Here is a 14,535-nt window from a genome sequence, read left to right on the forward strand (position 1 = left end):
TTATGTTTTATATACCACAAAATAAAATATTGAATTCTCTTCTAGCTTTAACAGAAATAAGATGAAATAAGAAGAAATAATTCAGATGGTCCATTTGGACCCCCAACAAGAGATTGTCCAGGTGCTGAGGCAGCAAAGGAACCAAACACCTTCATACTACCAGTATTATGGGATCATTGCATTTGCTTTGTACCAGACAGACCAGATTGGAATGGTGCCTGACATGAATGCAGAAGCTAGAGAGTCATGCACTCTCTCGGATGTTCTGGGATTCTTTGTGACCTACTTAATGAGTTGTCACAGCAGATATTTTGCTGGTCCCTCTTGGGAATATTCACCACTGTTCCAAATCTACTTCATTTGGCGATAACAGCCTTCACCCATTTCGACTATAGATCCTAACAATTACTTTGTAACCCTTTTCAGACTCATACATTTCAACATTTTTTGTTAATTTCTTCTGGACTCAAAATTAGTCATTCAGGGACAAAATAGAGATGTGTAACTTACAATACTGCAGAGAAAAGAAAGCTAACCCACAACATCTATTTTTGGCCATTTCAGTCCAAATAACGGCTAACTTTTGTACAATAATGGACGTTATTTGAACTCAAACAACAAAAAATATTGTGGGAACATAGCCCTAATTAGTAATGTCAAGGCTGATATCATATTACAGGTGACATGTGGGTCCATACTGGGGGGAAATCTGCTGCTTGTGCAAAAGTTTACAACTTTTGCCTGGTCTGCAATAGAATGAAGGACAGGAATAATATTCCAGAGCACAGACAGATTAAAGGCAATTTGTCGCTAGGTTTATGCCACCTTAAATGAGGGCAGCATGAATGCTGAACAGATCGGTGTATCACTTACATCATTCTGTTCAGCCGTTCTCCTAATGTGTAAGAGAATAGGGATCTTACCACACGCCTCCCCTCCCCCACCACCAGCTGCTGATTAACACTTGACTGCCTATACACAGCATGGATAGATAACTGCCAATCAGCAGCTGGTGAGCAGTTTTCTGCTTCTTATGAATATCCAGGACTACTGGGCTCATGCACATAATGGAGAGGACTACTTATTGTCCATGTTATTCAGTAGGATATCTCTGGATCTGCTGCACAGAACAATGTAAGTGATACATCATTCTGTTCAGCTCCTCTGTTACTAGTTTATGCTACCCTAAGATAGGACAGCCTAAACCTACTTACAGAGTCTCTTCAAAGATGTGCACGGCCTCCCTGTCCCCTTTCCTACTAGAACCGCCTAACCTGCTGATCGATATCATTTAACTTTGCACTTCACAATACAAATAAGTTGCTAGTTGTCTCTTATAATTTTTTTCTGGCTCAGGGACAAGCATAAGGATATCCTTGCCCTATCATTTATGTCTAGAAACAAGTGTGTGCACATTTATTTTTTAGTTACTTTGTATTCCTGTAGTCACATGGGCTGAGCTAATTATTCATTCTCAAATATAAATGATAGTGAAATGGAAACCCTCCTTTATGACATCCACTGTTCCTGGGAGACAAAGAATTTTACCAGCAAAAAGAGCCAATTTTTTCCCTGGGGGAGATTTATCCAACATGGTGTAAAGTGAAACTGTCTCAGTTGCCCCTAGCAACCAATCAGATTCCACCTTTCATTCCTCACAGACTCTTTGGAAAATGGAAGGTGGAATCTGAGCTAGTTTGACTTTACACCATGTTTGATAAATCTCCCCCCTTGACTCCAAATGTAAGTACAGTAGATCATGGACATGAGACACAGACAGAGGACTGGAGTGGCGGACTCTGCACATCATTGTTGGAGTCGGGGAGGTAAGCGGATATTACTTTTTTACCCACCCCCTCCCTGTGCTAATATAAAATAAGTGGCCCTGGTTGGAGTTCTTCTTTAATTGCAGTAACCAGTAAGGTGAGAATAATTACTAAGCTCAAATCTGTATTTGTAGGAGTTTTTGTGGATATACGTTTCTATATAGTCAATTTATGTATTACTCATATTTCCATTGTCACCACTGTATTTATGTATACTCAGACTGTGATTTTATAATGTTTTTTATATTCCTACAGGTTCCTAAGGCTTCTGGAGATTGTTACTTTGATGCAATAACATGACGTCTGGATTATCACCTGTGTTCTTAAAGCGAATTTGAAACCCTCCAATTCTTCCTCCTAAATGTTGGGTGATTTGAAGAGGTGCTGTGACTATAAAGAAGCTTTGTACTAAATATACAGGTCGGAACTTATAATTAAAACTCTTACTGTGCCGAGACATTAATTAGCAAAATAAAAACACCTTCTGTAAGAAGAAGCACAGAGCAGTAATTTGGGCAGTCATCATCTTAAGCAGAATCATAATAATTCTTATTAATTACTATCTTGAAAAGCAATCTGGCCCAGGAGTACAACAGTTCATGCTATCATGCTTATAACATTACTTTATGAGATTCTACTATTGTGTATTCAAACAGTGAGGTTCCTAGGATGAGGCAAAATGTTTAACTTCCATATTTGCCGATATTGGGACTTAAGGTCTACCCGAGAACGCCCCCAAATAGAATGGGAACATAACAGGAGGAGATGGATTCCATAGACTTACAATAGAGCCTGTCTTTTGCCATATGTCGGGTCAAGCGGTAAGCAGGGGATGCAGGGGACAGTAATGCTAATATGCTGCCCACAGTTCAGGCAGAAAAAAAACATTGACAGGTTCTCTTTAAGAGTCAAAAATGTATGTAGAGTAGAGTGTAATACATAAAAGACTGAAAGAAAAATACTGTAAACAGCTGTTGACCGTAACAAGGTCAACTCAAAAGAGGACACCCTATACAGCCTTAGGGGGTTCAATTTCGAGCTAAGAAAAACCTTCTTTACTGTATGCGCTGCAAAGTTGTGGAATATAGAACTGTTTTAGGCCATGTTCACATTGCGTAAGAGACCGGATGTTCTGTGACCCGGCCGTCTTCTCTGACACTCGCCGTTCCGTGACCTGGCTGGGTCACAGAACGGCCGGTGTCTTACGCCATGTGAACATGGCCTAAGGGCATATTTGCCCATTCCTGACAAGGAGTTCTGAGAACAAGAAAAAACTTCCGTTTTCTAACTTCTCTCATTTCCCTCTCCTTCCAGCAGGTCGGACATATGTCTTTTCTCATACTTACTATGTAAGCATGTAACATTTGCAACATTAGCAACCACTGCCATTCTATTTGCTGTTTAACAAGCCAAAGGGCACATAAACATAATTGAAAATAAAGTTTGCCCTCTAACGCGGTGCATGGCGTATGTCGGCTTCCTCTGTTGTTATGCCAACATTTCAGGGTATAAATTTCGACGCTGTCACAAGGATCACATTGTAATTATTCATAGCTGCAAGTCAAGCAGAAAAGATCAGTATATTTCTGAATTTGTGCGGCAGAGACACTCACTACAACTTCAGGTTGATAACTGAAAAACTTGCTCGCTACCCTCCAAAGCCGAAACAATGCTTGAAGCCGGTCCAAGAGAAGTTGTTTCTGTTTGCAAAGCAAAGTGTCAACAAGTTCACAAGTCCTTTTTGCAAGTGGCGGCTCTGAGCCCAAACTCTTCTGGCACTTGTTTATGCTAACGTTCCACCACTGTCTCCTCTGGGGGATTAGGGTGAGAATAAGGAACAGACATTTAGTTATTTGTGCTGCGGAGCATGGAGAATCAATTCCGCGCACGTCGCTGTCACAAGCTCAGGTGAGAAAATGAATACTCTAAGACCACTACAGATAATTTATCACCTGGGCGAATCTTTCATTACCAATGCCCTTTCCATACATCTCCTCCTCCCGTCTCATTGTCTTGTTTTCTCCTCTCCTCCCCTGTCAGGCTGGAGTAACAGCTGTCAGCTCTTGCATGAATCTGCCGTTTCTTTGATCCCTTTTAACTTAAGAATCATCTTTCTCCATCTTGGGGACTTCTAGGAAAATTACATGCGGTATTATAAATAAAGCACAAAACAAAAGCGAACAACCACGGTCCCTGCTGAAATATGGCCTCCTTTATAGCCTCAAACAGTGAATTAAACAGGGAAAACGTGGGGCTTCGCGAGCAAGAGGATTAGGTGGTGTGAGAGGAATGGTAAATAGCCATTTTATTCATGCAAAGTGTACAATAACCTGTCTTCTTCCAGTACCATCTATAGCCATCAGATTCTACAGCGCTGGAGGGACAATATCACATCAAAAGAGCTCAGACGGCATTGACAAGTACGTCAATAAGACGGAGAAGTTGACTGCATATAAAAACACTTGGTCCGTCTCATCTGCTTTTTTTCCCAGCATGACATAAACTGTGTTCCTTCGATATTTGTTCTCTTTTTTCTTAAAGTGATCCAGATGCAAGAAAATAAGAGCATTGTTATAATAATTTATTTCTGAATATAAGATTTAGGCATGGATTCCACACTGAAGTCCATGTCAAATCTGGTGGTGATCTACCTCCAGGGCAAGTGCATTGGGATTATACATGATAACAATGGGTCAGTCCTTAAGCAGGTTCCTAGCAGTGCAAAATGGACATCAATGGTGCATATTCTTCAAAATTGCCCGGCTGGCCTCTGTTTTATGCCACAGAAATACACAATGGATTCTTATACATGTATAAAAGGACGTACAAATTTACATCCCAGTAAACTCTGTTAGGAAGGGACCAATATTGTCTGCTCTCTTTACTGAAAATATTCAAATAATAATAATAATAATAAAAAATATTCTTCTTCTTCTTCTTCTTCTTCTTCTTCTTCTTATTATTATTATTATTATTATTATTATTATTGCGTTATAGCATTCATACACTAGACATTTTTCTAGCATGGGATGACCAGGAAGGGTAGAAGGAGGACACGATCGGTGAGCACTAAACGTGCCCCACCCAGCTGTCCCTACCTACTTGTGACCAATATTTTCTATTTTCTTTACAGAAAATGTTATGAAATGTTATAGCATTCATACACTGGACTGCACATCTACAATAACTAAATCAGTAAGAGAACTTATGAGTTTGAAGCCAGTGGTATATGTGTCAGCTAGGCTGCCATGGGACGACCAGAAAGGGTATGGGGAGAACACCATCAGTGAGCTTTGACCTTTTCCCACCCAGCTGTCCCTATCTCTTTGCCTTAAGACAGCACTAGGCACCCGGGCGACTTCCCTAACCTGCACCCAGGGTGTTAAACACAAAACAGATACAAGATGGAAAAAACACCAAGGGATAGTTCAGAGACAGAGGTAGTCAGAGGTACAAGAGCCGAGATCAGATATGGAGATATAGCACTCTCAGAGCAGACTAATAGCTAGCACTAGTGTCTGGGTTAGTGAAGTGTTTATGGGAGGTCAGGAATCTGCTCCTGTTGTCCCAGTAATTGGACCAGACCTTGACATCCAAGCAATCACAGAAGGGACAGTAGAACCGAGAGTGGAAAAGAAGGATGTCAATCATGAAGCAAAAACCAACTTAACTGTTTGAAGTCCAGAGAAAGCTGAGCAGAAGAGACGGGTGTGGTGGAGATTCAGTAATCACAGCAGATAGAAAAGAACTGTAATCAGACTAGTGTACAAAATTTAATAAAAAAGCACAAGATCACAGCAGAACAGGCCTCCGTTACGGTACCCCATGACCAGAAAATCATGAGGAAGTTCAAACGGATGCGGATATTATGATATGACATTGCATATGGGTTGGCTTGCCTAATGTAGGCTGTTTGTGAATGTATACACTACCGTTCAAAAGTTTGGGGTCACATTGAAATGTCCTTATTTTTTAAGGAAAAGCACTGTACTTTTCAATGAAGATAACTAAACTAGTCCTAACTTTAAAGAAATACACTCTATACATTACTAATGTGGTAAATTACTATTCTAGCTGCAAATGTCGGGTTTTTGGTGCAATATTTACATAGGTGTATAGAGGCCCATTTCCAGCAACTATCATTTCAGTGTTCTAATGGTACAATGTGTTTGCTCATTGGCTCAGAAGGCTAATTGATGATTAGAAAACCCTTGTGCAACAATGTTCACACATCTGAAAACAGTCTAGCTCATTACAGAAGCTACAAAATTAACCTTCCTTTGAGCAGATTGTGTTTCGGGAGCATCACATTTGTGGGGTCAATTAAATGCTCAAAATGGCCAGAAAAAGAGAACTTTCATCTGAAACTCGACAGTCTATTCTTGTTCTTAGAAATTAAAGCTATTCCATGTGAGAAATTGCTAAGAAAATGAAGATTTCCTACAACGGTGTGTACTACTCCCTTCAGAGGACAGCACAAACAGGCTCTAACCAGAGTAAAAAAAGAAGTGGGAGGCCGCGTTGCACAACTAAGCAAGAAGATAAGCACATTAGAGTCTCTAGTTTGAGAAACAGATGCCTCACAGGTCCCCAACTGGCATCTTCATTAAATAGTACCCGCAAAACACCAGTGTCAACATCTACAGTGAAGAGGCGGCTGCAGGATTTTGGGCTTCAGGCCAGAGTGGAAAAAAAAAAACGCCATATCTGAGACTGGCCAATAAAAGAAAAAGATTAAGATGGGCAAAAGAAAACAGACATTGGACAGAGGAAGACTGGAAAAAAGTGTTGTGGACGGATGAATCCAAGTTTGAGGTGTTTGGATCAAAAGGAAGAACGTTTGTGCGACGCAGAACAAATGAAAAGATGCTGGAAGAATGCCTGACGCCATCTGTTAAGCATGGTGGAGGTAATGTGATGGTCTGGGGTTGCTTTGGTGCTGGTAAGGTGGGAGATTTGTACAGGATAAAAGGGATTCTGAATTAGGAAGGCTATCACTCTGCACCGCCATGCCATACCCAGTGGACAGCGCTTGATTGGAGCCAATTTCATCCTACAACAGGACAATGACCCTAAACACCCCTCCAAATTGTGCAAGAACTATTTACAGCAGAAGCAGCAGCTGGTATTCTATCGGTAATGGAGTGGCCAGCGCAGTCACCAGATCTGAACCCCATTGAGCTTTTGTGGGAGCAGCTTGACCGTATGGTACGCCAGAAGTGCCCATCCAACCAATCCAACTTGTGGGAGCTGCTTCTAGAAGCGTGGGGTGCAATTTCTCCAGCTTACCTCAACAGATTAATAGCTAGAATGCCAAAGGTGTGCAATGCTGGAATTGCTGCAAAAGGTGGATTCTTTGACGTAAGCAAAGTTTGATGTAAAAACAACGTTATTTCAAATACAAATCATTATCTCTAACCTTGTCAATGTCTTGACTCTATTTTCTATTCATTTCACAACGTATGGTGGTGAAGAAGTGTGACTTTTCATGGAAAACACTAAATTTTTGGGTGACCCCAAACTTTTGAACGGTAGTGTAGATTTACTTTTCTGTGTGTTCTCTCTGCAGCTGGTCTGTAGGCGCAGACAATATGTGCGGAAACAAGTTTATAATCAATTGAAGTGAAGCTTTGCCTAAAATTCACTTTATAGTAGAAAAATGCATTAGAAGAAACCCCCTTATTGTATATAATCATTTTATCAGACTTGTTCTGTTAAGGAATGAACTGTAATTTTTTAATAGAACAATGGCGAGGAAATCAATTTCCTCATCACTCCCCTACAGGCAATGTCAGCAGAATACAGGCCTTATTTAGGGCAGCCTGTATTCAATGAATGTTATTTAGAGTGGTCAGATGGTACCAACTGTGCCTCAGAGGTCAAGCACTTCACAAGCAGCATGGTTACTTAAAGGGGTTGGCCACTTTATAGTAAAATTGCTCAGTGTACAGTATTAATAACTGTACTCACTGTATATACTGACAGCAGCTCCCTGTGTACCTCATAGAGCTAATATCAGACTCCCCTCCTCCAGGCTGGGCTGCTCTGTGGTGTTTTGGTCCATAAGATGGCTGACATGGAGGAGCATGTGACCAGGCCCTGCCCCCCAGTGTCCACCACTGAGCCTGTATATGTGTATGGAGGACACAGGGGACAGGGCATGGTCACATGCTCCTCTGTGTCAGCCATTTTGTGGACTGAAACAAAACAGAGCAGGACAGCCCAGCCTGGTGAAGGGGAGTCTGATTTTAGCTCTATGAGGTACACAGGAGCTACTGTCAGTATATACATTGAGCAGACTTACTAATACTTTGTACTGACCTGTTTTACTATAAAGTGGCCAACCCCTTTAAATTGCTTCTGCCTATAAGGGGAGTAACACTTATACTTTAAGGGTACAAACACACACGACAGTTTCCGCTGCGGATCCCTGCCCTGAAATGTCTATGGGCAGACATACTCGCAGAGGGATTGACATCCTGATGCAAATATGTCGGGAGACCCTCCCGTTAACCCCTCGCCGGCCTGAGCAGATATATTACCTGCTAAAGGATCCGGCTTGTTTCGAAGGTTCCCGGGTGGACGTCGGGCTCAGTCAATCAGTGTGCCGCGCAAATCTACACCTGTTCCGGATCAGGTGTAGACGTGCTCATCAGGCAAACTGGGCTTATGCGTAGGCCACACACAAAAAAAAAACTCTGCACCTTCTTTTCCCATGGCAAACCCAGGGTAGCACATTGATAAATGCGCCCGACAGGGTAAAGTTAGGAGTAAGGCTATGTTCACACGTTGTAAGACACCGGCCGTTCCAAGTTAGCTTTTATGTGTGAACTGACAGGGGTTTCTGAGGCCGCTATTCATTGCTGGGCTTTATTACACACCGTCAAAAATTACCAATTTTATTGGACGGCGGTTATTTAACAGCAAATAATGATTGCCGTTCTAAACAATGGCCTTCATTATAAGAATTATAATTGTTTATTGTTTTTAAATAACGTCTGCCATTTCCAGGGATGGTCCGAACCTGCCGAGGGGTACAGCTATGGCTGTATCCCAGTTTTCCAGGCGGTCCTCCCGCTGTATCCACCCTCTCCACGGAGCGGGCAGACAGCGGGAATCATTACCGAGGGTTCGGGTTCGTACGAACCCGAACCGAACTCGGTTCGGACCATCCCTAGCCATTTCCTTTGGAATAATGGCTTTTCAATAAAAACTGCCACAATTTTGATGGTGTAAATATAACTTTAACCCCTTGCCGCAAAATGACGTTCCTGGAACGTCATGTAAAGCAGGTAGTTCCCGCAACATGACGTTCCAGGAACGTCATGGCTTCCCTGCCTCCCCCCGCTGTCCCTATAGAAGATCGGGCAGCAGGAGGATGCTATGTCACACAGCATCCCCCTGCTGCCTCTGCCCGGAGGGGAGCCGCGCTCCCCCCGGGCAGTTAACCCCATAAACGCCGCGGTCAATGCGACCGCAGCGTCTATGGGGAGATCGGGCGATCGGGCGGCGGGGGGAGGCTGCAGCACGTTGCCTCCCCCCACCGCCACAACTAGTATGTCCCCCGGCCCCCTCCCCTTGTCCCCCGATACCGGAGATCACCGCTATTACCGTTATAGCGGTGATCTCCGGTACCGGGAATTACCGGCGCCGCCGAGAGCTTTCATCTCCCCCCACCGTGAATCCACGGTGGGGGGAGATGAAAAATGTCCCCTCAGACCCCAGATCAGCCCCCTGATCAGACCCCAGATCCCCGTAACCGGGCGGCCATCAGATCCAAGATGGCCGCCCCCATCCCTGCGATGTTTGTTCGCAGGGATGGATATAAAATAATGATCAAAGCCCCATGCTCTCCGCCACCGGAGGTAGCGGAGAGCATGGGGCAGTGATCGGGGACCCCCCCGTGTGGTCCCGGAGCAGGCGATCGGCGGTATATACTATATACCGCCGATCGCCTGTTCCCAGTGCTGCCCGGCACTTTTTATCCCCTGTCACCATAAATCATTGGTGACAGGGGATAAAAAGTGTCACCCAGTCACCCCCGTCCCCCAGTCACCCCCCCTTCCCCATATACTCACCGGATCCTGGAGCTCCGTCCTCCTCAAAGTCCTGACTGCTTCTGATGTGCGCATGCGCGTCAGAAGCAGTTAGCTCTGAAAATTTAAAGTGACAGAGACCAATTTGGTCTCTGTCACTACACTATGATTACTGTGATAGAAAATATCACAGTAATCATAGTAATACAGTGAAAATGAAAGTGAAAAAAGAACAAGTGAAAAAGTGTAAATGTGAAAAAGTGAAAAACATACAAACAAAATAAAACACACTTTTTATTATAGTAATAATTGCGGTTTACTCCCAGATTACCCGTAACCACCGCAGGTTGCCCGTATCCGCCCCAGTTTGCCCGTAACCGCTGCAGGTAGCCCGTAAACACGCCAGATTACATGTAACCACCGCACGTTGCCCATAACCACCACATCTTGACCGTAACCACCCCAAATTGCCAGTGACCCCCTCCAGATTGCCCGTAACTACCGCACACTGCCTCTGACCACCGCACGTTGCCTCTGACCACCGCACGTTGCCTCTGACCACGGCACGTTGCCCCTGACCACCGCACGCTGCCTCTGACCACCGCACGTTGCCATTGACCACCACACGCTGCCTCTGACCACCGCACGTTGCCTCTAACCACCGCACGCTGCCTCTGACCACCGCACGCTGCCTCTAACCACCGCACGTTGCCCCTAACCACCGCACGTTGCCCCTAACCACCGCACGTTGCCTCTAACCACGGCACGTTGCCCCTGACCACCGCAGGTTGCCCCTGACCACCGCACGTTGCCCCTAACCACCGCACGTTGCCCCTAACCACCGCACGTTGCCCCTGACCACCGCACGTTGCCCCTGACCACCGCACGTTGCCCCTAACCACCGCACGTTGCCTATAACCACCGCACGTTGCCTATAACCACCGCACGTTGCCTCTAACCACCCCAAATTGCCAGTGACCCTCTCCAGATTGCCCGTAACCACGCCAGATTGCCTGTAACGACCCCAAATTACAGGTATCCATCCCAGATTACCTATAAGCACTTCAGTTTATCCGTTACCACCCCACGTTGCCCGTTACCACCCCACGTTGCCCATAACCACCCCGCGTTGCCCGTAACCACCCCACGTTGCCCGTAACCACCCCACGTTGCCCGTAACCACCCCAGATTCTCTGTAACCACCCCAGGTTGCCCATAACCACCCCAGGTTGCCCGTGACCACCCCAGGTTGCCCGTGACCACCCCAGGTTGCCCGTGACCACCCCACATTACCTGTAATCTCATTTTTTATTGTATTTTAGTAACTGCGCTATTCTAATAACTATTACTAGCTGCGGTTTTGCTCCAGCAAATTGGCGCTCCCTTCCTTCTGAGCCCTGCTGTGTGCCCATACAGTGGTTTATGCCCACATATGGGGTACCGTTGTACTCAGGAGAACCTGCGTTACAGATTTTGGGGTACGTTTTCTCTCCTGTTCCTCGTGAAATTAAGAAATTTTTAACTAAACAAACATATTATTGGAAAAATTCGAGTTTTTCATTTTTACTGTCTTATTTTGAATACTTTCCTCTAATACCTGTGGGGTCAAACCGCTCACTGCACCCCAAGATGAATTCTTTCAGGAGTGTACTTTCCTAAATGGGGTGACTTTTGCTGGGGTTCTATTCTTCTGACACTACAGGGGCTCTGCAAACGCACCTGGCACTCAGAAACTTCTTCGTAAAAATCTGCACTGAAAATGCTAATTGGCGCTCCTTCCCCTCTGAGCCCGGCTGGGTGCCCATACAGTGGTTTATGCCCACATATGGGGTACCGTTCTACTCAGGAGAACCTGCGTTACAGATTTGGGCATGCAGCTTCTCCCCTGTTCCTAGTGAAATTGAGAAATTTCAAACTAAACGAACATATTATTGGAAAAATTCTAGTTTTTCAATTTTACTGTCTTATTTTGAATACTTTCCTCTAATACCTTTGGGGTCAAAATGGTCACCACACCCCAAGATGAATTCTTTGAGGGGTGTACTTTCCAAAATGGGTGGACTTTTGGGGGGGTTCTCTTCTGTGGACACTACAGGGGCTCTGCAAACACACCTGGCGCTCAGAAACTTCTTCAGCAAAATCTGAACTGAAAATGCTAATTTGCGCTCCCTTCTTTCTGAGCCCTCCTGTGTGGCGATACAGTGGTTTATGCCCACATATGGGGTACCGTTGTATTCAGGAGAACCTTCTTTACAAATTTGGGGGTACTTTTTTTCTCTTGTTCCTCGTGAAATTGAGAAATTTCAAACTAAACAAACATATTATAGGAAAAATTCAAGTTTTTCATTTTTACTGTCTAATTTTAAATACTTTCCTCTAATACCTGTGGGGTCAAAATGGTCACCACACACCAAGATGAATTCTTTGAGGGGTGCACTTTCCAAAATGGGGTGACTTTTGGGGGGTTTCTCTTCTGCGGACACTACAGGGGCGCTGCAAATGCACCTGGCGCTCAGAAACTTCTTCAGCAAAATCTGCATTGAAAAAGCTAATTGGCGCTCCTTTACTTCTGAGCCCTGCTGTGTGCCCATACAGTGGTTTACGCCCACATATGGGGTACCGTTGTATTCAGGAGAACCTTCTTTACAAATTTTGGGGTACTTTTTTTCTCTTGTTCCTCGTGAAATTGAAAAATTTCAAACTAAACAAACATATTATTGGAAAAATTCGTGTTTTTCATTTTTACTGTGTAATTTTGAATACTTTCCTCTAATGCATGTGGGGTCAAAATGCTCATCCTACCCAAAGATGATTTCTTTGAGGGGTGTACTTTCGAAAATGGGGTGACTTTTGGGGGGATTCTATTCTGCGGACACTACAGGGGCTCTGCAAATGCACCTGGCGCTCAGAAACTTCTTCAGCAAAATCTGCATTAAAAAAGCTAATTGGCGCTCCTTTACTTCTGAGCCCGGCTGTGTGCCCATACAGTGGTTTACGCCCACATATAGGGTACCGTTGTACTCAAGAGAACCTGCGTTACAAATTTTGGCATGCTTTTTTTCTCATGTTCCTTTTGAAAATGAGAAACTTTAATCTAAACGTATATATTATTTGAAAATTTAAATTTTCGATTTTTTTACGGCCTAATTGTGAATACTTTCCTCCAGCCCCTGTAGGGTTAAAATGCTCATTATACCCCTAGATTAATTCTTTAAGGTGTCTAGTTTCCAGAATGGGGTCACTTATGGGGGTTTCCAGTATACAAGACTTCTAAATCCATTTAAAAAAAGAACTGGTCCCTAAAAAAAATCAGTTTTGGAAATTTTCACAAAATGTGATAATTTGCTCATAAATTTCTAAGCCCCGTAACACCCTAAAAAAGTAAAATATGTTTCCCAAATTATGCAAGAATAAAGAGGACATATTGGTAATGTGATTTAGTAACTAATTTATGTGCTATGACTTCCTTTTTTAGAAGCAGAGAATTTCAGAAGTTCATAAAATGCAAAATTTTCAAATTTTTCTTGATATTTTGATGTTTTTCACAAAAAATACACAAAGTAGTGACCAAATTTTGCTACTAATATAAAGTGTCATATGTGACGAAAAAACAATCTCAGAATCGCTAGCATACGTTAAAGCATCACTGAGCTATAAGAGCATAAATTGAGACAGGTCAGATTTTGAAAAATGAGCCTGGTCATTAAGGCCAAAACAGGCTTTAGAGGCAAGGGGTTAATAAGACATTAGTTTAGGCAATATTTAAAGGGATACTCTAACAAAAAATATTATTATCATTATTTTTTTTCTCATATTAACTGGTACCAGTTTTACAGATTTGTAAGTTACTTCAATTAAAAAAAAAAATAAAGTCATCCAGTACTTATCAGCTGCTGTATGCCCTAAAGGAAGTAGGGTTTTCTTTACAGTCTGAGATGATACATGCTGTTGCCACCTCTGTCGATAACAGGAACTGTCCACAGCAGGAGAAATTTTGGGGGGGATTTGCTGCTGCTCTGGACAGTTCTTGTCAAGGACAAAGGTGGCAGCAAAGAGCACGTCCTGCGAACATACAACAGCTCATTAGTACTGGAAGACTTGAGATTTTTTTATATAGAGATTGATTAGAAAAAAAAAAAGAAAGAAAAAGAAACAAGAAAAAAAGAAAAGAAAATAGCTGGAGTACCCCTTTAAGTCAATTTCTGTTTGTTAAAAAAAAAAACCTCTGTAGTTATAAGAGTATTATAAGAAGCAAATATGGGTTATGCGGCATTAATTATTGCTTGTTATATTCTACATTTTAGAATTTTAATAAGAATAGCTTATCATTTCCAATTTTGCATTAAGAAGATTTCCTTTTTCTAATAAGCTTTACGAATGTATTGCAACCAGTGAAAATGACTGCTTACGTAGACCCTGGGAAAAAAGATTCCACACAATGAACTTTACTGCTTTATCCATATCCAGATACCTTTATTCCTTTCTTCTTAGCCATGCATAGAGGAGGAATATGCCCAGTTTTAGCTTCCATGTTTATATGTTCCGAATTTTGTGACTTTAATTAGAAAGGCTTACCATTCCCAGCTTTGCATTATGATCGTATTATTTTTATAATAAGCTTTATGACTGCGCCAGAGCAACTGAAGGAAAAGCGGAGATTCACTTTAGACCCT

At 43.0% G+C, this 14,535-nt stretch overlaps 1 protein-coding gene across 1 annotated transcript in view; it reads right to left on the bottom strand.

Annotated features, from left to right (window-relative positions):
- The window catches only part of LOC138794200 (adhesion G protein-coupled receptor B2-like), a 47,359-nt gene that overhangs the window by 6,312 nt on the left and 26,512 nt on the right, over window positions 1-14,535 (bottom strand). The gene's annotated exons all lie outside the window — the stretch shown is intronic.

This window comes from Dendropsophus ebraccatus, chromosome 5 (genome assembly GCF_027789765.1).
Source record: "Dendropsophus ebraccatus isolate aDenEbr1 chromosome 5, aDenEbr1.pat, whole genome shotgun sequence".
Taxonomy (NCBI): Eukaryota; Metazoa; Chordata; class Amphibia; order Anura; family Hylidae; genus Dendropsophus; species Dendropsophus ebraccatus.